Genomic DNA, 25,757 nt, shown 5'->3' with positions numbered 1-25,757 from the left:
AAACTAATTGCTGAAAAGATGATGGTTCAATTAAAAATTATACCTAGATTTGTCTTGTACATTTTTTTCCCCAGGAGCTGTAAAGCAAAGTTTGTCTAAAATCAGAAGATCATTCCTACCCACCTTTTAAGGCTTCTAGTAAAGTGTGTGTTTGTGCTTTCTCCTCACACTACAGTGAGAAAGAAATTTTTGTTTCTTGCTTTTCAAGATCTTAATAGAGGGGTTTTGTGGTGGGATCCAACTTTTCTCCTGCCTGTGTCTTCTGTGCGATCTTGAGAGCAGGGACCTTCTTTCTCCTCAATGGAGGTGACAGTGCATCAGTATCTGAAAATGTGCTTTTCCAAATCCCAAAGATTGAATGATAGCTGAAGAAGACAGTCTTAAGAGTTTTCAGTATGCATGCTTTAGATTTTGGTTTCATGGTCCTGTTGACAGAACACATCTAAGAGGTCTGTGCTACCTGAAGAACCACTTATGAATGCAGACATGATTTTTGATAGCAAAATAAATATCTTCCCGACAAAGGGTTATATACAGCTATAACCAAAAGCATCGGCAGTAAAACATCATTTAAAATTTACTATTATTATTATTATTATTATTATTATTATTATTACATTTAAAGACCTTAGACGTCCTCACTAGCTTTTATTGATTGCATATTGTCTCAGGGGTGATCACATGGAGAATTCTGCATTATCACAAGATATTCTCTGTCTATCTAGCGAGCTGGAAGTACAGCTGAGTGAACTCTTGCAAATTCTTTAGTAGCTTAATCAATCTATTTGAGAATGAAAACAAGCATGCCTTCTATATTGCAAAAATACTATCACATTGCCCTGCATTCAACCTATCTCTGGCATTTCCTGACTTTCAGGGTCAAAATCTTTTGGTGCAGTTCAACTGGCTCCAGTGGAAATATGCCAGCAGACACGTCCTCAGTGCTTCAGGCTAAAACTTGGACATTATAAAGGAGAGAAATGAAGAAATGAATTTATTCAGAACTTAGTGTGGATTTTAGAGGAATCTGCCATGCCACCAGTTCACTGCCTTCTGTGCTCTGGCCAGATCTGTGAGATCAAAGCCTTAGTGACCCATTAATTTGGGTTTATTTTCCATTCTGCAACTTGCTGTCAAAACTCTTTAACCTTTCTTTTCAATTTTATTATTTTATTTAATTGGAGTTTATCTTTCATTGAACCTTCTGGTAGTCGTTTTTGGAGAGAACAGTGCAACCTAATACATTCTGATTTGGAAATACATTTATTTAATTCTTCCAAAAAAAAGAAAAAAAAAGTCCCTTGATTTTAAAAAGTCCTGAAAGTCTCTGAATCCTGCTTTCTTGAGGCAGCATGTTTTCTAAGCTGAAGTGCTATATTAGATCAGAAGATTTCTCCAAGCCTTTTGATTAAAATGACATTCATCACTTAGGGCACTACAGCATATGCTGAGGTGAAAAGCAGGTAAGATGATTGCTGTAACTACACAGTCCACAGAATAAAAAATTGGACAATTTGCTGTAATTTAGAAAGATGAATGTGATGCACAAAATTATATATTTTGCTTGAAGGGCAGATTACATGCCTCTAATCAGGATTTAAAACCTGAATGAGAAAAGATTGTGCCATAATTATTTTCCCATAAGAGAACAGAGACATTGCAAAAACACCTAATACCTCTTTGAAGATTTTTAGGAACTCAGCATAAAGAGTTGCAGAACAGTAAGGGGCAGCTACTTCTACCATTTACATAAGTTTTGTTAAAATAAAATTTATTTTACATTTCACTGAAAGCTTTTTTCTTTCAAAAATAAAAGAAGACAAATGATTCCATATGCAGACATTTTGGGTCCAATTTACTCTCAGTATATCTCTCTGGGGTTCAACAAAGTGTCACCACAGATTAACACTGTTCTTATTCTTTTCATTTTTTGCACACATTAATTTATCTGACTGAATTTCAAGCTCTTAATAGAAGAAAATATCTATATAGATTTTTTTTTACTATCTTAAGACCTTTCAGTCTGAGCCTAATCTGCACTCTTCACACAGTCAAGATGTAATTCTGAATAGTGTTCTTCAGATGGATGAGATCTTCAAGCAGTGCTTAAGCACTTTATGTGTAGGATTAGCCTGCAGCACACTGAAGCTGGAGCTCATTTGAGAGTCCTACAGATATTCCTGTAAAAGACATCCATAAATACCAAATATAATAGCAACAATTAAGAAAAAGTATATTTGTCAGATGGTCTTCAAGCTCATCTGACTTTTCTGTTTCTGTTTTCTTCATTGTGATAAACCACTAAGCACTGGGAAGTGCCAACTGGTGCTGCTGCTCGTGTATGGAACAGTCCTTGGTAGGAACTGTTTGATGAAATCTGTTTCTACAGTTCTTCTGTTAGAATCACGTCCTCACAGAAGCATTTCTCCTCAATCTCAGCCTCCTAAAGGAGTCCTAGAGAAAATTAAATAGACCTGAACAATCTTTGTGACTTTTTTTTCCCCCTCTTGGACTGGAGCCTATATAAGTCAGCTTCCTCTCAGACATACACAATGAGATCACATCATCAAACTCACACTTGGCTTATGCACAGTCTCTTCCACCACTGACCATCACCCTTGGGAAACTGAACTATAAGCTCCTCATAGTCCATGCCAGAGTTGTTTTAGTAAGAATAAGTGCCTGTAAAAATGTACCTTGCAGAGAGATCTAACTCATCCAGAAGCTCATTACTGCTCCTCCTTAAAAGGCAGAATGCCAGTTCTAGTGAAGAGCAGCCACCTATGAGAGGAGCTCCGTAAAACTTTCCCCTCTTTAACATTGTTAATGGCTGGGAAAAATGAAGTCTGTCCTGCAGCCTGATCCTGTGGAATGTGGAATGTGAGTGGATAATCCTTGAAAAGAAACCTGTTGACATGTGTCATGGATCTGCAGACAGGATCTACTGAGGCAAAATTCTCCTTGATTACACTGTTGCAGGGACAGTGTGCGCCTTTGCATTTGCAGTTGTTGTTCCCTGTGAAATTCAGTACTTGTATTTATTCTCTGCAGCTTTCTTATACAAGGGAGAAAATATATATATCCTTCAGCCCAGATGTGAGGAATGATGACGTATCTTTTTCTAAGAGAAAACAGAGAATGACCTTGAAAAGTTAGTTTTCAGAGGAAACATTACATTCTGACCAGTTTCACAAAGTAACTAACTCCTATTTAATCATCCTGCAAACACCTGAAAGGGAAAAATGTCTTTAAGGTTATTGTGATGTTTTTCACATTGTTGTATAAATAGATGGTGGCACTAGTTCAGAAACAGTATCTCTGACTTTAAGCAATTCAGTTCTGATTGACTTCATCATCCACAAAGGTGTTTAAGCTGAAGATATGCTGAAAGCCTTTCAGAAACAACATTATCATTAGAGATAAAGCCATTCAGAAAAAAAATCTTGCATGGAAAAAATGGGGAGAGAAAAAGCTTAAAAGAAAATAGATCCTTTATTCCTTTCTTGTTCTCAGTGACTTCTGAGACCTATTTCTAATGAGAAATAGCAATTTTTATATGGATGTTCCTGACACATGCATCTTTTTCCAATAAGTTCTGCTGTGAACAACTACATACAGACTTACAGAGCCTTCACAGAATCACAGGGGTTGAAAGGTACTTCAAGAGGTCATCGACACCAACCCCTGCCAAGGCAGGTTCCCTTCAATAGGTCACATAGGAAGACATTCAGATGGGTCTTGAATATCTCCATAGAAGAGATATTCCCAAATGATGGCTGCCCCAGTTCACATGCTAACAACAAAATGCCAGCACAAGTTGCATTAAACTTCTAATTTCAGAAAAATTGCTTCTTAGTGACATAGTGAATAGTATGTTAGAAGGAAAGGAAAAACAGGGCTAGATTTCCTTTTTACTGCCTGGTACAACCTCCCCCAAAATTTTCAACTGAAAATTGTTTGAAAAACAAGAAAATGATCTGTTGGGTAAAATGAATCAACCAGATTCTACAGCATCTGTCTTCAGTTCACACCAAAAGACAAGACAATGTAGTGGGGGGTACAACATGACAGAGCAAATACCATAGAAATCAATAACAAAGTGTAAGAGAACTGTAAATTGCTTTAGTTTACTGCATTGGCAATTGGCAGAACACAGCATCATAAGAGTGAGAGAGATTTGACTCCGCCTGACAATCTCCATCCTTCAGCAGCAAGCTGAAGGTTACAAGTGAGAATCAAGGTCATAATATTTAAAAGACTGACTCTTGGAAGTTACAAATTGAATGAGAAGTTAATGAATTTACAATTGCTTTCAGTTATTTATATAGTTAGTGATAGAGAGACGTACTTTGAGAACAAAAGAATGAAAGGAAAATCAAACTATTTCTTCATTCTGTTTCCTCTGAGAATTGAAAGTTCAAAATTTTTATATACAGCAAACTTAGACTGATGATGAACAGCCTATTTAGAGTGTGATGTTGAGTGAATATCAAATCTGTATCACTTCCTAAGGGAGGAAATTAAAGCAAATTATAAGTTCTGAAACATCAGAAGGCGTTGACTGATGCATATGGCCTGTTCCATCCTCTTCCCAAGCAAATGGGCACCCCAGGCCCAAAGGGTGGATATTAACCAGTAGCTAGGAAAGTGTATTATTTCCTGTCTGCAAAGCACTCACTGCCAAAAGAATGTTGGAGTGACTGAAGACAAAGGCAAAACCAAAACAAATCAGAAATTGAGGGTGTATATTGCCTCATCCTCCCCCCTCCCAGCTCCACAGCTGTCGTGATGCAGGCTATTAAACTGTCACATATCACCTCTTCAACCCCCATTATTTCTGTACTAGAATTGATCAAAAAATTACCCAAAGAATTTATTTTTTCCAAATAAACAGGTTTTGGTGTGTGTGTTTTCATACTCTGAATTATGTAAATCTAAAAAGCCACAGAAGATGCCATACTTCAGAATTTCTGCCTAATTATTATATGTAAAACAAACTGAAAACACATCTATTTCTATATGCATCTGTATCAAACTGTAACCACCATTTTCTTTCATTAGAATTGTAGAATCACAGAATCTTAGAATTACCCAGGTTGGAAAAGACCTTGAAGATCAAGTCCAACTGCAGCCTAACCAATACCCTAACTCTAACTCTCCGCTAAATTGTATCCCTGAGCACCACATCCAAACGGCTCTTAAACACATCCAGGGATGGCAATTCAACCACCTCCCTGGGGAGCCTATACCAGTACTTAACTACCCTTTCTGTAAAGAAGTTCTTCCTAATATCCAACCTAAACTTGCCCTGGCACAACTTGAGGCCATTTCCCCTCATCCTGTCACATGTCACTAGTGAGAAGAGACCTGCCCCACTCTCACTGTAAGAACCTATCAGGTACTGGAAGAAACATTACATCATTACATCATTTTGATTACACTGTAGTACTGTAGGGTCTTTACCTGGCTGCCATTTTATTCAAGTTTCCAGAAATTGCCTTATGCTACACAGATGATTGCACCAATCCAAACAGTGAAAGATGAGGAACAAGAGGAGAATGTTTACCAAGAGGCCTGTACAAGAGCTTACCTCCAGCCTGAGGACTCACTCAAACTTTTAGCTTAGGTATCGAATACCTGAAAATGGAATTGAACCATAAAGCAGAAATATATGATAAAGGCTATCTATGTGGATTATATCAGAGGGAAGATTCCTTTACAGATGTCTAGAGAACATGGGATTGAGAGCGAATCTAACATGCTGCAGACAAATATCCTGGGATCACTGAGAAGACTCTTAAAACTTGTAAAATGTTTTCTGGATAATACAGAAAATCAAATGAGTTTTGGTGCTTTTTGTTGCTGTTCTTTCACAAAATCACAGAATCACCAAGGTTGGAAAAGATCCACAAGACCATCCAGTCCAACCATCCACCCATCATCAGTAATTCTCACTAAACTATGTCCCTCAACACAATGTCCAAATGTTCCTTGAACACCTCCAGGGTCGGTGACTCCACCACCTTCCTGGGTAGCCCATTCCAGTGCCTGACCACTCTTTCAGAGAAGCAGTATTTCCTAATGTCCAGCCTGAATCTCCCCTGGCACAGACTGAAGCCACTCCCTCTAGTCGCATCAACAGTTACATGAGAGAAGAGGCCAACCCCCAGCTCACTACAAACTCCCTTCAGGAAGTTATAGAGAGCAATGAGGTCTCCCCTGAGCCTCCCCTTCTCCAGACTGAACATTCCTTCAGCCTCTCCTCATATGACCTGTGCTCCAGACCCCTCACCAGCTTTTTGCCCTTCATTTAACACGCCCTAGGCCCTCAATGTCTTTCTTGAAGTGAAGGGCCCAAAACTGGACACAGTACTCAGCCTGTGGCCTTACCAGTGCTGAGTACAGGGGGACAGTCTGTTCCTTCTGGCAACACTGTTTCTGATGCAATCCAGGATGCCATTGGCCTTCTTGGCCTCCTGGGCACACTTCTGGCTCCATGCTCAGCCAAGCATCAATCAATACACCCAGGTCCATTTCCTCTACGCAGTCTTCCAGACACTGTTCCCCAAGCCTGTAGCACTGTCTGGGGTTGTTGTGACCAAAGTTCAGGATGTGGCATTTGGTCTTGTTTGAACCTCATCCCATCAGCTTCAACCTAGCTATCCAGCCTGTCCAGATCCCTCTGTAGGGCCTCACTACCCCCAGGCAGATTCACACTTCCAGCCAACCTAGTGTCATCTGCAAACTTAGTGAGGGTGCACTCAATGCCCTCATCCAGGTCATCAATAACGATATTGAAGGCGATTTTTTTTTTTTAATTATTTGTCTGTTTTTGTTTTATTTTTCCTTTTTCCTGGCAGGGCTAAATACATTTAATTGTGTTTGTCTGTCCTACTGTCTGTTGTATGTGCATCTTTGTACATACACCATATTCGTCATCAAAAAACAACAAAGGCATAACAACAGAGGCCACGATCTCTGATGTAAAATAAGTGTTAGTAAGCCAGTAAGCCTACTATAGTGCTTTTGTATTTCATAACAAATGCACGAAATATGGGGCTTGCACAGGTCCAGGTCTTCTCAGGCTGTATTTACTAGGGTAAATCCAAAAGCACTGAAGGAGTTACAATTTTGGTTTAATTCAGCAGATTGGGAATAAAAACTAGTTAAGGTTTGCAACAGCAACCATTGCACAGCTTGTTATTTAGCATTTTTTTCACTAAGATAAAGTATAATTAAAGTATTAGATAAATATGTTACCATTTTTTATACCAAATCTGGGACTGTCATATTTCCTTTACAAAAATGGAATCTGTTTATTGAAATTGCTTTTCACACATGTTTAAAGAGCAATATTTCTATAGTAACTTTTTGTCCCGATATGCTGCAGTAAAGTTAAAAGTTAAAATAAATCTGTCCATCCTGCATGGCAATATACTTAGTCCTCGAATATATTTTCATGTACACTGGAACAATATCAAGCAGAGAGCACTTATAACTGCTGTGAATATGAGTGTACAAATGAAGAAAAGCATCTGACTCAAAGTCAACTAGATTTTAAAGCAAAGATTAAAGTGACAGAGTTTGTGTTTTTCTTTCCTTTTTCACTATGTCTAGTTTAGGTCTTGCTGGAGCTCTCATTTAGATTTTCTGAAAACTTGTGTCTGTTACATGACCTGATTTTTCTGTGCTGTGTAACTGTATAAGATGATCAACCAGGTGTGAACCTTTCTACTTTACAGTTGCTAGACGGAGATGAATCACACCTTAAAAGCACTTCCCTCCCTCCACTGACTGTAGAGAGTGGAGAAGAACAAGTATGGCTTCACACAGCTCCACTGCAGGTGCATAAATAAATGACATCCAACATGCTACAAAAAAAGGAGCAGGAAAAGGGCATTACCAACATTTCCAGACTTCTTCCTTTGGCAAAATCAATCTAAATTTTTCTTAATTATTGTTATTATTTTTTTAAGTGCAGGCAAAGTGAACTGTTCTGGGGTTTGATAGTGGTGTGCAAAGTGGAACAATTTTAGAGCACGCTTTTGGGTGTCATACATGTTACACATTGGCCTGAGTTTGTTGCGGATCCTATTCAATGGAAAAGACAGACCCTTCCAGCATAGCATTTATACACTCATCTGAATAATAAATAAATAAATAAATAAATAAATAAATAAATAAATACTCTCCAGAATGAATTCAGTTTTTTTTTAGATCCTCTGCAGGAAATAGGAGAAATGCACTGAGAAGTCAGTGGCTCCGATCTCATTGCATTCATCACAGAAATGGCAAATTCTGTTAATGAAAATACTGTTGAAATTTAGGATGAAACAATGTATCTGTTGACAAAAGCCATATTTTCCTAAGCATATAACAATATGTCAAACTTTCCTGCACCATCCAGAAGCTGAAATGATAGCAGTTTCACACATAGAGTGGTATGCCAAGCAAGCGGTCACTGTTTGCACTAGAGAAACCATGTCCTTGTCCAGAAATCACTTTGAGGATGAGGATTTGTAAGGACCAGATGAAGGACACCATGTAGGAGAGTATTTTGAAGAAGATATTTATTTCTGGTGCTCAGAAGAACCAAACATCTGAAAAGAAAAATCCTATGAAACAATCAGGTTGGGTTTGTAGGAATAAGTATGAAAAATCTCTTGCAAACTCAGCCTTTTTTTAATTTTTATTTTTTATGGTGAAGGGTAAACATCTTGCAGTGACTAGGATTGCTTTGGCACAAGAAAGGCCAGATCTCTGTCCCCTCGACCTTCAGCATGTACGGAGTGAGAAGCTGGCAACAAGGACTCAACCAGAAGAGGAATTACCACTTTCACCAATCAGTGCTCAGGCTAAGAGAGGGAGTGAGCCCAAGTCCTCCCTCCTTGCCCCTAGAGAAGAGAGGAAGAGCAGGCAGAGCCACCAGCAGGCTCAGTGGCTGCAGAGAAGGGCTGCTTTCTGAGAAAAAGATGGAAGAAAGAACTCGTCCTTCATTCTGCCATCAAGAAAATGGGTGGAGCAGAATTGATTTGGAAGTAGAAACATTTAGACATGAATTGGAATGGAGAGAGACGTGGAGCAGAACAAAGTGAAGGGCTCACTAAAATAAAAGCAATGTTGAAAAGAATCACTTAAAATCCAAATAGAAAAACTATTATGTCCAGATTCAAAGGCCATGATTTAAGAATCATTGGTATTTATTTCTGCATACCACAAGACATTTATTTAATTAGAGAAACATGCTTTCATTGCATTCTGAGTCAATTAAATGGAAAAAGCATGCTTTTTATAATTTTTGAGGTTTTCTTTAAACCTCAACTCTCTCTAGATCCTCTGATCCTTAACCTTCCTAATTATGTGCTTTGTTTTCATTACAAATACCATTTAAACTTCACAGACTGCCTTTACTCCTTCATTTCCAATGCCATGTAGCATGTGTATTCCAATACCCCATTCTTTGGAGTCCTTAAAGGTATCCTCTTCCCCTCTTTGGTCACAATGAACCAGAAACTTTCCTTTCTGCTAATTAGGTAAATGAGGCTGTGGTGGGTCAGGAAGAGCAGAACTGTGGGCTAAGTCCTCATGGAGGAACATAGGAATCCCCTCTCCTGAGTGTTCCTGTTTGACAGAAGGATGACCAAAGCCTTACTCTGCTGCAGTACCTGCCCCATGTCTTTTCAAGCAGAAGCATAGATAGCCTTCCTGATCTGTGCAGAAAATGAAGATGCTAACTGCATAGCCAATTTGCACACACCCGTGCAGAGTGCAGTCTTTCAAGCTTACAGGATAATTTATTGAAACAAATAGCTGCCATTTTCTGTATCATAAATACAATATTTAATCTGCACTAGTTGCTCAAGACAGATTTTATTATGTACTTTACTCATACAAGGTTTTAATAGGCTACGGTGGAGAGTTGTACATGGTACTTAATGCATGCTATGATGTGTGTAAAATCTGAGATCAGGGAAGGCATATATTTATAGCACTGTCTGAGAGATTATATGTAATGAATATATTTTCCTGCATACACATCAGAGGCAGAGTTAAGGGTGCACATGGATCCTACAATATGGTGTTTCCTAGCTTCTGTATGCTTAACTGTACAACCTTAACATTCCTTCGACACTCTCCGATGGAATATCTATCAGCCCACATCATCAGCATGCAAGTTACTCCCACAGAGAAAGATATTTCAGATTGTCCTCTTCCAAGAGACATTAATTAATGCATTTTCATTTTGAAATGTACTGCTTTCCAGCCAACATGTCTTGCTGAAGATTAAAAAGCTTTAAATCTTCATGGAGTAAGGCTCCTCAGGAAGGTTAAAAAAATACTATCTGCATCCTTTTTCCTAGGGGCTTCTCTGTTTTGCCCTTGTACTAAAGCTATTATGCACAGCTTGAATTCTGGAAAGACATGATGCTGGGGAAATACAAGTAATTATACTATTCTCTCATTTCTACCAACTATTATTTTCATTTTTGCTCTTTCTTTCACATCCTTTTCAACTGTTTCTATCTGCTGCAAACATCACTTGCAGATTATTACTTGCAGAGAAAATTTCAGCTGAAAAAGGGTGATAGATTGGTGGTGATTTAAATGATTGCATATTGGGCACCCAAAATTACAAAATAGCTATTTGAGTAACCTATTTACTCTGAATTCTTGCATGCTGAGCAATTCCCAAGTATTTTAAAGGTTTTGTGAAAATTGTCTCTATGAAATTACACCTAGTGAACTGTTCTGTATTAAAAATGATAGAATATAAAGATGTGAAAAAAGGCAGTGTCCTTGTAAAGCTAGCAAGCAATTTGGTATGGCACTGCAGACCTTACAATAAAAGCCAAGAATTGTGGGATTACAGTTGGATGCTTAGTTTCTGAATCAAATACAGCCCTGAATTAGCCAAAGACAGATCCATTGGTTTCATACACTTAGCCACAATGCAGAACAAGAAGGCTGGCATGGGCATTCATGCTTAATTATGTTTTACATTCTGAATGAAGTTGGTTTTATATAATAATTTTTAAATATATATTTCTTTGAAACAGAAAAATAACTTGCCAGTGCAGTTTAGGGTTTAGCTAGACAATAGCAATCATTAAGGAACATTGTGTTGCCTTTAAAATGTTATTTATCTAATAAAGAAAGTGTATTGCTGAAACCCTTGTTTTCACACATACACGCACAAAAAAAAAAAAAAAAAAAAAAAAAAAAAAAAAAAAAAAGGCACTGGGGGCACTGGGGAGGATAGAGGAGGTAAAATGTTGAATTAGCTCTATTTTTATGCTCAATATTTATGGTTAAATATATCTTCAGCAAAGGAAGTTCATCTCAGAAATTTTAATGTTCACAAGACTGTGGGCCAAATTGGGATCCAGGGAGTTACACAACAGATGAATTTGGCCACCTGTGTTCATAAAGCTTCCAAACACTGACAAATGCAAGAAGGTAGAAAATAAAAATTGAGTACTACAGGCAGTAACGGTGTTAGGAGAAGTTCTCAAGACTCGATGTACCAGGCTACATTGCTGCCCATAGCAAGTCTCCTTCATGTGCCACTTTGACTGTACAAATGTACTGTGATGCCCAGTTGGGCATAGACAAATGCCATGGGACAGCGGTGTGCACTCCAGCCAGGAGGCATCAAACATCATCTGCTGTCACAGACAACTCAATGTCAGGGTCCTAGTTTGAAGCCATGAGTTTACATTGGACAGACTGGTTCTGCTCAAAATTGTCCCAAAGACAGAAAATATTAAGTTAAGCTATTTGACTGTGAGATTGTTAAACGAAATGGGACTAGTACAGAACAGGATCAGAAAGGCAGGAAATGAACAGCTGAAGTTCCTGCATTTTTCTTTTTCTCGTTGTTGTTGTTGGAAAACCTATTATAACATCAGTTATAATTTATCTTGAAGGACATTTTATTTGTCTTGCTGAAGGTGTTGTGTGCTATTGGTAGGAAACACAAGTAGTTGATATGGCACCTCCCATATTTGCTGGGAGACATCCCTCAGAGAAAAAAGAATTTAAGCATGCTTGCATTTTCCTCTAAAGATGAATGTGTGTGATTGTTTTAAAAGGATTAAATTGATGTCCTTTTGATGTATCTTCACAAGGTTTTATGAATGCTTTGACCAAACAGTGCAGGTGATAAATTCATTATGGGTGATAAACTCATTAGAATGATAAACCTGGTATGGGGGATAAACTCATTACTGGAGAAGCCTAGTATGGTGAGGCTGATGCAAGGCTTTCTATCACTGTCAGCAAAATTGCAAACTATAAAATGTCCACTAACATAAATGATGGTCTTGGCATACTCCCCTTCCATCTCTCCCTTTCAAAGGTTCATCTTCAGCACTCGGATAGTTGCAGTTATTGCCTTCAAACCCACAACTCACAAATCTTACTTATTTTCTACTTTTGTAGAGGGTCTATAGGAGGAGCATGAAGGTGATCAGGGAGCTGGAGAAGTTCTCTTGTGAAGAAAGGCTGAGGGGCTGTTTCCGCTTTCAGAAGACTGGCAAGACCTTGTTGCAGCATTTGGATACTTGAGGGCAATTTATAAAGAGTGAGACTGACTGTTTGTATGTGCAGAATGTGATAGGACAAGGGGGAATGGCTTTAAACTAAATGAGGGAAGATTTCTGTTAGATGTTAGGACATAATTTTTTTACTCAGATGATGGTGAGGCACTGGCACAGGCTGCCAAGAGTTGTGGAAGCCTGTGGCACAGGCTGCCGATCCCTGGTGGTGTTGAAGGCAAGGCTGGATGGGGCCCTGGGCAACTTCTTTGAGAAAGAGACCTTGTTATACAAGGCACTTACTGCAGACTGTAGTCAAATAGCCACCTTGGTTGTTAAGCATTTGTGGCTGGAATCCTCAACAGAACACAAGTCCATATTCAGTTCTCAGTGTCTTTGCTCATCTTAGGCCCACATTCTTCACTGCTCTCCATCTCCATAAGTTCAGCCCAGATATGCACTGTAATGTATCGTTTGAATCTTGAGGAAATCCTGCTGTCAACTGAGATGCAAGCCATGTTAACAGCTGCAGGTTGAAGCATGTATTATGGCTTTGTCTCTAACAGAAATAAGATACTTAGACAAGTAAACAAACCACCCCCTTTGATAGCAAGGATACTCTATTTGACAAATCTATCACTTGGAACATGACAAAAGGATTAAGGAGTTAATATCGTGGTGATTTTTTTTTTCAGTGCCAAGGTAAGTGTGCTGTTCAGTGAGAGGAGGATGGCTCAGTGCCACAGGAAAATAAATTTTCACTTGGCTCTGTGTGTTGAGCTGATTTCTGGTAAATTAATGAATTGAATGAGCTCAGTAAAAGGTCTTTCAAATGGCAGTGCTGACACAAAGAGGCATGGGAGCCCCCCTCCCAGCACAAGAGCAGGACAACCAGGGCTGCAGGTAGGAGCGATGGGGAGCAGGCAGTCCCTGTACTGTCAAATCACGTCCTGAGGTATTCTGGTTTGATGTGAAAAGCTAGAGAAATTTCAAAAGCAAAACATCCAGGAGGCCAAAAGGCCTCTCCACAGGACAGGACTTGATTTTAAGGTGTGTTGCATCTAAACACTGTCATCTCAATTATTACTTTCATAGTGATAATGTAACAGTGTTCACAATCAAGATCCCGTTATGTGATGTATATGAATATTTCTGTTGAAGATAGTTTCAACCTGGAATATGCAAATCCAGGCACTGTCCATATTTCTTTATATGAATCACTACAAGCCCAGGGTTGAATACTTACAAACAAAAATTAGAAATTCAAAAAAGAGAAGAAAATAGCACTTGCAATAGTACGGCCAGCTGGTGATTGTTTTATAACAAGGCCCTTTTCTCCCTCTTTTAAATATAATTTACTGGAACTTTACTTGGAGATGCAACAAATTAGCAGCTATTCATTTTATAATGAAGAAGACCTTATGAAAATCTAGGCTTTGAATAGGCAATCAGAATTTATTTGGACATAAGGGGTTATTTGCCAGTCTAATATTTCAATATTGAAATGCATGCTTCTATCAGTACCATCACAGAGTATTTTAAGCATGTATTTTAAATCTTTACATTTATTTTAAGTTCATTACATTTCCTCAGCTTGATTCTATACAGTACCTGTAATTTTTACTTCCTTGAAAGACCACCAGAAAAATAAAATAAAAAAAAAGCTTCACATTCAGATAATATATAACAAACTCATCTCCCTTCATGTCTGAATAAGCTTTTATTCTCTTGCAACAAAATCAGTTCTCGGTATTCAGCAATATGATTACATGCAGGCTTTACATAAGTTCAGACAACAACTATTAAAAACACGAAATCATTCAGCACTGGTTAATTTAGAATAACTACCAAATGTGCATAGCTACATTGGTTCAGACTCCTAATCCATATACCTTCTTAACATCCAAAAAATATTGTGCTTTCCTTCCATTAGTTGATCTTGAAGTGGGTCACCAAAAGCTTATTGCACAAAGAATAACAGTTGACACGAACTCAGCTTGAACTGACCCAAGAGCCTGGGCTGCAGAGGCTTATGCCTTGGGATGTCATTCCAGGATGCCCAGCAAGTGTTTCCAACCTGGCAGGGCGCTGCTGATGTTTCTAAAACAAAATGCTGAGGATGATGACTTGTGGGGTTTTGTTGTTGCTGTGCCTGTTCATTGTCTCTGAAAATTACAGGTTGATGGTTGGACTAGATGACCTTAGTGACCTTTTCCAACTTTAATGATTCTATCATTCTATAATATCATACCAAATGAAGAAACTATGGCCAATTCCATGTGGATGGGCCATTGGTTTAAGATAATGGTGGTTTTCCCAGTGGCTTTGAAAAAATGTGAGCAACTGCAGAGTCCAGTGCGCATTTTCTACTGTGTCTGTAGGCAGCCTTGTATCCAGAGTCATGGACAACAGTATTAAACAACAAGGGGTCACCTGTGCTGAGCCAAACAGTGAGTTTGTCTGTAAAGGCCTAGTTTTAGATAAGTAAAACACACAATTTTAAATTAAAAAATAAATAAATAAATAAATAAATAAATAGGTCTATAGCAAAGATCTATTCATACACCAGATGTAGCCATCTAAAACACAGGTATCTAATTGTGAACTAATTACACAGAGGTCACTTAAGACATTGTGGAAAAAGTGGTATTTGCCAAATTTAGGAGACAGATCTGCAGCTACATGCAGATTTCTGGGTGTGCCATTTCTCCATAGTGTCTGTCAATAAAGCCGTAGTTACCAGTTCACAGGGAAGGAGCTCAGAGGATGGCTGACTTTTCTCCCACATGAACCTGGATGTGGTGTTGGGTATACTTCTCTGGGTGTCCCTGCTGGAGCAGAGTTGCGCCACATGGACTCAGAGGTCCCTGTTCACTACAGCTATTTTTTTGACACAGTGATGTTTATCTGAATAGCTCCATACTGTCTCCATAATGTGGCCTCATGATTGTCTCCCAGCTGTGTTTTTTTTTTTGTTTGTGGTTCCCCATACTGGTCTTTCATGGCCAAATGATAATTACAACTAAACTGCAATCAAAAGGAAAAGCCTACACGGCTATGAGGTCATCTATTTTCTTAGCAAGTTACACTTGTTAAGTGGGAATGTAACACATCCCCTAAGTGGCAGCCTTGCTTCCTACTTGTTTTAATTACTGAATGAATTAACTGCAAAAATAAACCAACATCTTCAAGCAATCACAGAAAGTATTCAGAAGGTATGAAGGAAGTGAAAGTAAGTTGAGTGTGTGCTTAAGTGTTTTGCTGCTTTTGCTGAAACTGTTTTTCCACTGTATGTATATCACTCTCATCCATCACCCAGCTCTCACCCGAGGACTCAGGGTCCTCCAGAACGAGAATAAGAGCCCTAAATCTCCATCAGCCAGCCAGAGCTGTGCACCATATAACCAATTTTTTACATCCCTAAAGGCGACCTCAAACAATCTTAATAAATCTCAGCAATTGTTGCTTCTGTATCTCAAATATATAAAGGTCAGACAGTGCTATTGAGACTGACCCTGACCTGCAGCTCTGTTGAGGCCCTGGACCCTGCAGTCCTCCTGCTGGTGCAGGGTGATGGCTGCTGCATTCCTGTCACTGATTTCCTTGCTTGGTTTTAACACTGTCATTTTGCCAAGAGGGGAAAGCAAGCGCTTCACCTGCTGACCCGGCGTAACAGCACAGCAGTGAATGGGGAGAAATAAAAAAGGTGCTTAGCTCAGCTCAACTCCCTCTCTCACCACTGTAAAATTAATTGTTGTCATTATCTGGCTGCTTTCTGGAGACCATCAGCTTACCTGCTACACAAACTGCAGCAGCAGTAACAGCAGCTGGACCTGACACACAGCCGTGCCCTTGGTGTATTAAAACATTCTGATGTAATGTCTAACACATCACATGGCTCACCTATTAAACCTCGTCAGGGGCATGTGCTCTGGCAGTGGGAAAGAGCTAGTAATGAGGCCAAATGCACAGAGGATAAAAGGAACATATTATGAAAACAAGCCATTGAAGGCCTGCATGCTAATTTGAGTGAATGCATTTGGACGTGTAAGAGCTTTGCTGTTTCTGTGTAAAATGTTTCCAATTTCTTATTTTCTATTGCAGAGATGATTGAGTCAGCAGCAGATTGCCACTCGCATTCCAGGTGGCGTGATATGTCTCCTCTTGCACTAACTCATAGAGGTCATTAATATGCTAAATAAGTTGTAGCCAATTGGCTCCCATGGTGACAGCTCCAAAAGCTTCATGAATAATCAATGGAGCACCTGGAGGCATGAAATTTTCATACAAAGAGTTTCTAGACTTTTGCATTAAGCTCTGAGACGGGACAGACAAGTGATAGACAAGACTGGCACTTTGAGGAGTTTCAAAAATAAGAAGTGTTATTTTAAAAGAAAATAGCAATCTTATTAAAATGAGAACGAACCTGAAGCTCCATGTCTTGGAGCACTTCTGAGAAAGGCAACTCCTCTGATTCCCTTGACATCTTTTGGACAGGATTGTGTTTTGGATTTGGGGACAGTGAGAGGGACTACTTCAGCTAGTAATAAAATCGCACCATTAAGAATTCATTGATAGAATTAAATAGTTCCATCATTAAGAAAACAATGAAGAGATCCTGCTTTCGTTTGTTTTATCTGCAGGAACTTACATGCCTGTAGATTTCAGGAGAAAAAATCACATGATCTGAGCAGACCTTGTCACTTCACCATCTTAAAAGCAGGCACCTTTCTATCACTGTTCCCCTTCCAAGTACTAATGTGTTATCTCATAGGTCCTTGCAGAGCCTTCCATTGGTGAAACAAGCAGGAAATGGCTTATGTGTTTCATTGTTTGATAGAGCAGATCAAAAATCTGTGTTCCCCACAGGGACTGCAAGGATGTCCTGTTTAATGATTTCTGCAGACAAGCTTGTGCCACACAATGCTGGCAAAAAAGAAAGTGGAGATAGGATGCGTGTGTGGTGATAGCTGGAAGAACTGAAAGGAGGCAGCTTGTGTGCTTCCTCTTCCACATGGGACTGCCATGGGTAGGAGCATCCTTTGCACCAGATTGGATCCCAAGGAGCTGTAGGATCCGTGCCTCAAGATTAGTTCATCTGTTGTATCTCTCTGTTCTCAGTGCCACCTTCTCTTGTGGGTGCACTGGGAGGGGCAAGGAGAAGTGCCAGCATTTCATCTCTGCTTGACATCGTTTCCATATGACTGCTGGGAAGGCAGAAAGGCCCCAGCTGCTCCTGCTGGCATCACTATGGGTGGTTTTCCAATTCCTTTCTACAGAGCTTGCAAATTAAATGCACTTTAAATTCAGCTGTGTTTGGGGTGTTTCTGATGGAATTCTCAGCAAAATATTTTTGCTCTTTGCTGTCCATTCTGACATAATGTCAGCTGAAATCCCGAAAGGGCTGGAGATTTCAGACTGCAGGAGCTCCATCACAAAGACCTCATGCACCAAGAGGTCTGCTAGTGAAGAAAATGTGCAGATGTTGGAGCTAATCAGAGCAGGCACAAAGAGCACAAATATACAAAAATCCCTTTTTTTGTACCTGAACACTTCTGCAAGCACAAGAGAAGTGAAAATATATTACCAGTGTGATTGTATATAAGCAGGGGTAACCCATATTTTGTAACAGGGTCTTTTGTTGCAGAACTTTACAAAACTTGCTAAAATCTTTCTTCACCATCTCTCTTAATTGTGACATACAGTAATAGTATAACAGAAGAAAGGCAACCTATAGGGTCATAGGAAGGAAATGTAACAGGAAAGTAGAACTCTGCAGAAACTGTGCTAGCTGACCTAAGAGTGCAGCTACAGGGGAGGACTGACTTAGTAAAGTATTAAAAATGGTTCATAAATGAAAGTGAAAGGCTGTGTAGAAGCCATTGGAAGGTTTCTGTGTCTGTATGTGTTTTCTGTTCTAGGAGAACTATATTTACATTTTAATGTTCCCTTGATAATGAATAACTTGTGCTGTTCTTGTGTTATATAATGCTGTTCTCTTAAACATGTTGTTTTACATGTTCTGGTATTCAAAAACAATCCCCACAGGAAAGTGTGCACACATTCTTTTACTCATGCACACACATGTGCCAGTCTATGACAAAGTTTTCTTTTGAGATCAGATATTAGCTAGTCATTGGAGCTGCCATGAGGGTAAGTAAGTGACTTGGCTTGGACGCAAATATCCAGAAATCCTCTTACACTCTCATTCACATATGTCATGGTTTTGTGCTGTTGCTGTCAATATTCTACATCATGACATCATGTGCAGTATGAATCATTAACTGAGGATACAAATAGTGGCAAACTGTTTTGGTGGTATAAGAAAGTGTAGTTGTTAATGGCATACAGAAGTATAACAGGGGGTATGTGGAAGTGTAGCAGAGGGTATGTGGAAGTGTAACAGAGGGTATGTGGAAATGTAACAGAGGGTATGTGGAAATGTAGAAGGTTCATGCTCCAGTTCCGTGGAATGGCAGCATCCCGAGTACTCAGCTCTTGGAGGAGAACTACATATCCCAGGGGACGACGCGGCCAGAGACGAATCACCGGAGGAGGACACATATATAATCTCGCTTCCAGGCTGGAACGTTTCTTCTTTCGCTCTATCTATCTCTCGGAGCACTCTGGCCCTGTCGTCTCTCTATCAGCAACATTCCAGCCCGTTGCCTAGAGATCACAGTAGGCCTCCCGGTTCTCGGGGACTCTTTTTCTCTCTTTCTATCTCTCTTTCTGTCTAGTTCGATTTAGTAGTCGCAATTATATTGTATCATATTGTGTTATCTTGTATTCCAATATCGTATTTAGTAAAATAAGTTTTCTCCTTAGATTGCTGCCACTGTTTTTGTCCATTCCCCTCCTTTCAGGGGCAGCAGCCTCTATCACAGGCAAATCTAGATAACCCGATTACAACATAGGAAAGAAACAGGCATCTTTCTTACCAATCTCTGAGAGAGAAATTTAAAATATATGCTATCAGCAAAGTAATGGCATTGATTTCTGAGGCGAACGCATCTCCTGCTAGTGATATTTCCATAATGGAGCCATAGAGGGAGGAATATTCTTTATCACCTACAGCAATTAAAGAAAGACTTTGAATTCCTCACTCTGGTGTGGCGAGATGAGAGGTGTGCTGTTCACTGCAGTGTATTAGCAAGGTGGAAAGCTCAGTTCCATAGTATGGCAGTTTGCGCATGTCCTACAGAGTGATTTCCATAGCAGAGTCCTGTTGTCAAACAAAGTGAAACGCTTTGGTGAAAAGTATTCATTTGAGTGGTACTCACAATCTTTTTTTGTAAACTTCCTCTACAGAGTTCTGTACTGTACATATACATATTCTGTATCTATACATTATGCACAGATCTTAGATGACAAGAGTTTGAGGCAACTTCCCATTAGTGTGGAAGTAAACAACACAGATCTACAATTATGAAGACTGAGGCACTGCTGGATAAAAAGATGATAGATAGATAGATAGATAGATAGATAGATAGATAGATAGATAGATAGATAGATAGAAGATATACATATATATTTACAGTTTTGTTTGATGGAGAAATGTTTTTTATCCGAGGAACAATATGATGTGTCTCAGGGTTTTAATATCCGCCTTATTTCTCTTAGATCATTATTCACAAATAAAGGCACCAAGTAAAAGAAGTGTTCAAAACCTGTAACAGTGTTGTACTTTTTTCTTCTTCTTCTCTCTCTCTCTCTCTCTTTTTTTTTTTTTTTTTTTTTTTTTTTTTTTTTTTTTTTCTTCTTAGCTAAATTGAAAGAGAATATGCCAGGTAATAAAACACATCTACAGTAGATGATGACAGGATGACAGTCACAGCAGGCTTGCCCTGTGCGGTCATCACATGTTTCAGCATGAGGCTACTGAACACTGCAGCTGCATTTGCAAGACCTCTCTCTAAATCCTTTACATTTAAGATTTCCATGGTGAAAATGAAGGATTCTGGGGTCTTTCAGTAGCTGAGAGAAACAGATTGCTGCCCGCTTCCTGACTTTCTGCACAAAATGTCCTTGATCCATTCATGTTTTCAGTAATTATATTGCTGACATTTTAGGTTCACCTATGTAAGAAAACCTACAGGCATATTTTATATTATGCAAGGCGAGACATCAAAAAACTGGCAAAACCGCATAGTCTCTTTTAAAGCAGCCTCAAGCCATTGTGCACATCTTCGTTCACCTGATAGCACTGAGCTTTGACATGTTTCATTTTGATTAGAACCTCTCCTGACTTGTAGCAGGTTTCTACTTTCAGCTACTGTAGCACAATTATTTTTGCAGGTTTAATGTCTACCAAGTATTGCTTTTGTGAGATTCACTGAGTAAATATTGCATTTTGCATTCATTTGCACACCTTTAAGTGTATTTTTATAGATATCTAACGGACTCAGTCCCACCAACAACTGCAAACTTACACAGAGATTGCAGCTATGAATGTCGTCACTGCAAAAGTTTTTGGGGGAGCAGAGCTGGGGCAAACATTGGCTGTTTTAAGATGGTCTGTCTGATGTACACTCGTAATGTACGTGTCTATATCTGAGCCATATTTCCTAGGTTCCCTTTAAATACACCGAAGGAAAATAAGTATTTAAGGGACCAATTCATTTGATCTATCATAGTTGCCTGATTAAGGTTCTGGTCTGTCATTTTTTAGAAGAGCTGATTTTTTTCCATTGCATCAGTGTCAATGGCCAAAGGTGAACAGTTAAGATGCAGATCTCTGCCCCGCAAGTGCCTACACACAGAGAGATGAATCCTCTACACAGAGCGCAGCACCTCTTGTTAATCAAATTCACAGAAAAAACACTGTGAGATATAGATACATGGATGATGTATGTTCACAATTTACAAGGTGGTTTCAAAACTTCATCTTTCTTAATTGCTTAGATAATCATAGCAATGTTACGCTTTATTGTGATCATTCTAAACATCACTGTAAATTATTGTGAAGCAATATCTGAGCTCTTCATAGCTATAGCAATTAAGTCTAGCAGAATTCTAAATTATAGAGGTACATTTAGAAAAAAGATGACAAGAATATTCTGGAGCTTTGTCTACAGTACAGGTTATTCCTGGATGTCAGCTTATGCAACAGCATAAATACTGTTTTACAACTGTCATTTTAATAATCTTAGAGATGCTATCTAAGGCTAAGTATTGTGTCAGTTGTTTGTTTATCATCACTGACTGTTACAGTAAATGCTATTTAAAATCCACTAATTCTAGAAAGAATTTAATCTCCTACACCTCAAAAGATAAATAATGTCCAATAAGAGGCATGTGAGTTCCTGACAATGGAAGCAGCTCCTCTGAAAATCTTTTCCTTGCTGTTTGTTTTGTTTTGTTTTGTTTTCTGAACACCTGTATAGGACACAAAATAAAATGGCCTGGGTTAGTGAAGGACTTAAATTAAGATGTTGAACCAGTTTGATTTAGTGCGGCAGGAAACTGCATGAAACTTTCAGCACATCATAGGCTTCTCAAATCAAAGCAGCCACAGACTCCTGCTTAATGTGACCAAACAGCCACATGCATTTGGAAGGGTTTTCCATCAGCATCCATCTGCACAGCAGGTGACAGTCCAGGAACACAAATATGTTTGCCAGTAGTCATTTTCAAATTTGGTTCCCTCTGACTTTCATGAATAACCTTTGCTACCTTTGGGCAGTAGATGGTGGTCTGTTGAGCACAAGTAGCTCCCGGTACACACAGAAATGGAGGCTCCACCAGTTCCTCTGCAGAAGATGGATGGCTTCTCCATTTCTTCAGTGTATTATGAAGAACTGTGCACCATCAGTGAATAAGATGGCAGGGGGCATGGCCAAAGCTCGAGGAGCACTGAGCTGCCCAGATGCCAGGAGCTGCCTGTGCTGGAGCCCAGCCCTGGAGAGCAGCTGTAAGGGGCAAAGGTGTGCACCATCATTCAGCCCTTAGGCAGCTGCCTTACAACAATTTTGTTACATTTTGCATTTCAAGTAGTAATTTTCCAGATATAAGAGCAAATGAGGCCATTTCATAAGCATTTACAGAATTCCCATATACATTTCTTGTCAAATTCTGTGATTGAAAATATTTAAATATTAAAATTGTAGAGCAGGTGTATGTAAACTTCTGAGGTCACTAAAATGCTCTGCCTACACTATCTGCACTTTGGTTGGGCAGCATCAAATAGAGTTTAAATTTTGTTTTAAAGTTTTTAAAGGAAAATCAATCTTCTTTTGCATAATCTTGTTGCACTATAAATGCTTCCTAGCCTTTATTGGTATTCTTTCCCTGGCAACTTTTGTTCTTGTTATCTTCATTCTGGTTAGGTGATGTGACTGAAAAACTCATCTGTGCATCCTCAGAGGTGTGCAGAGGAATAGCAGCAGGTGGAGGACCCATATAAAACTGCTTCTGACTGCTACCAGGGCCGTCCCAGGAGATCCTCACCCCAAGGTCTGGGATGGGATCCACCATGCTGAGTCAGCAGGAGCCTCTCTGGGTTACCTCAAAGACTGAGGGGGTCACTGCTTTGTGGGAGAGGCTGTGCTATGGAGCTCAGGAGAATAGCATTTTGGGATTGCATGAGATGTTATGAGCCACAGGTATGAAGAAAGTTTCCAGATGACTGGAGTTTACTGTGCTTGCTGGGAACTGTCAAACAACACTAAAATAGACATTATTATCAACATCCATTATATCCGAGGAAACTCTCTCCAGTAATAAATGAGCATCCATTCCCCTTCCACCCACAGAAACACACCTGCCATTAGTGACTATCACAAACTGTGCCAAGTGTTCCTGTGGGTAGGACCCTAATTACTTCCCTCAGTTTGCCCTCACATACCCTTAGCAAACCTGCCAGTATCACCAGCTATTGCTGAGCTGGGAGAATGCCGCTTTGGAAAGAAAGAGCTTGTTAAGGGTCTTTTCAAAGATGGTGTGCACTGTGGGTGTAGCATTGACATTAATGATGCCTACTCCGAGGTGTGCGGTGGCCGTGATGGCTGTGACAGTTGCAGTGCTGCATGTCATCCTGCAGTGCAGTCACCCCATGTCATGTGTCCAGCTGATGGAGATGCCCCAGCAGCTCTGAGCACCACCCCCTGGTAATACAGCTTAGCAAGTCTAGTTTACAATGCAAGGAATTTTGTTAGTATTTAACAGTCACCTTGAACATGTCTAAGCACAGCTCTTCAGTGACTTTTTGGACTGACAGTGTATTTTCTCTGGAGCTCATTACAGAATGGGGCTATGTCAGAAACAAAGAGGGGGCTTTATGTAAAGACTTGAATGAAAAAGAGCAGAGGCTTGCAAGGCAGCTCAAGGAGGAGTTCAGAGCAAAGGGGTGCTGCAGAAGAAGCTGCGGAGACAGCTGCTAGAGAATTTAGCACATAAAAATATGTGCAATGTTACACAGAGAGCATGTATGTAATATTCATAAGACTGTCTGAGATGCAGTCTTCCTCTAGATTTTGAAGCTGTCTGAAATCTGCAGACTTTCAAACCACTTAAATAGAATAAAACCTACACTGATTATTGCATGATTGCTGACATTTGGTGTCTGTCAGTCTGAAATAACTTCTCCTCCTTGCTGTAATTTCCTCTAAAAAGCAAAGCAGACGCAGTGATCTTTCACAAAGCTCTCCCCAAACAGCTCCTGCCTTCACACCTTGCTGCTTTCTTTCTGAGGTCAAACACTGTTGCCCAAAAGCTCTTCCTTTCTCCCTTTTACTGCATTTGTTTGTCTGGTAGCTCTGTGTCTGGTGTTCTTGACTGACAAACTAGAGTGCTACCTATGTATAAAAGAATATTATTAAAAAAAAAAAAAAAATCTTAAAAAGACCCTATTAATATTTTATTAGCATTTCTTTTCTTCCTGAGACTGAATGACAGCTTACCCAAGATAGCTGATTTTAATTATTTTTCCAACCTGTATTCCTCTTGTCACTGTCTCTTCCAGCATCAATCCAGTCAGATGTTTTTCTTTATTATTACCATAAGGCCTCAGCAGCCTATAATTACTCTAAAGAATTTATCTTTTATTTCTGAAGCTGAGATTTTCTCTTCATTTTCCTTTCCCTTTTTTTTTTTTTTTTTTTTTTTTTCCCTTTTTCATTTTCTTTTTTATATTTTGGTAAGATCTGTAATTAACCTTGCAGCTGTTGATAGTCTGCTCCAGTCAGTAACCATTACACTTGATGCAGCTTCTCTCTGTCCCCATCCCCCTTTTCGTGCTCGTCTCTTTGTGAAGGACTGGTTACAGTAATGATATTCCCATCTTCAAAGCAATGAACAAAATATATACAATAAATTCCCTCCGGGATTGCTTTGCAGAATCCATTTTTAATGCTAAGATGATTAAAAAAGATCTGCTTTTAACAGTACATAGTGCATATTTCCAAAGAAACCCACCATGAAGTTTTTTTCAGGATTTGCCAAGGACAAGCAATGGAAAGAAGATGTCCATGTGGCAGCTCCTGCTCCCCAGAAGGGAATCAGCAGGAGTCCTCCTCCGGGTATTGTTGGGGAGATTGGGAACAGGAGAGGACTGTGCCTGAACTGAAAGAAATCAAATGTAAATAATTGCATAGATTACATGGCTACGCTGCTTTCCCTGAAAATGAGCCTGTGCCTTCCACCTGAGAGATGGAATTACAGAAATAAGAACCATTTCATATCTGTGATGAAAAAAAATATAATAACACTACCCTCAAGGTACATTGCCTTGTCATTAGATATAAAAGGCTTCTTTCAGGATACTATATTAGTTTCCTGAAATTATGACTTGTGAGCAGAGCTAAATGTAAATGCAATGTGTCCATGATAATGGTCCCTGTATTTTAGCAGAGGTACTGTTGGTACATTGGGAGGTCTCATTGCCATCACTGTACTAGTAACATCTCTATCTGACTTCTTTTTGAAAAGAAAATTGCACCTAAGGAGAACACAAAAGAAATATGTTTTTTAAGTATCTCAGCACCTCTATCTAGCCTTTTCCTACTCCCAATTCCTTGTTCCCTATTCCATAGCCTTTCTCAGCCTATTAGGCTAAAGTCTGCCCTTCAGTGACGGAGCAACAAGATGAAGGTTGCTGTTGTTTCAGTGTTCTTGAAACATTCTACTGCAACCTCCACCATGATATGCAGAAGTCACCTGCTTAACGACTCACAGACCATTCAGGCTTTTCAAAACCTTCTGAAGTGCTACATGTCTTGATTT

Source organism: Excalfactoria chinensis, chromosome 3, assembly GCF_039878825.1.
Source record: "Excalfactoria chinensis isolate bCotChi1 chromosome 3, bCotChi1.hap2, whole genome shotgun sequence".
Taxonomy (NCBI): Eukaryota; Metazoa; Chordata; class Aves; order Galliformes; family Phasianidae; genus Excalfactoria; species Excalfactoria chinensis.
Note: the sequence above shows the minus strand (reverse complement) of the source record.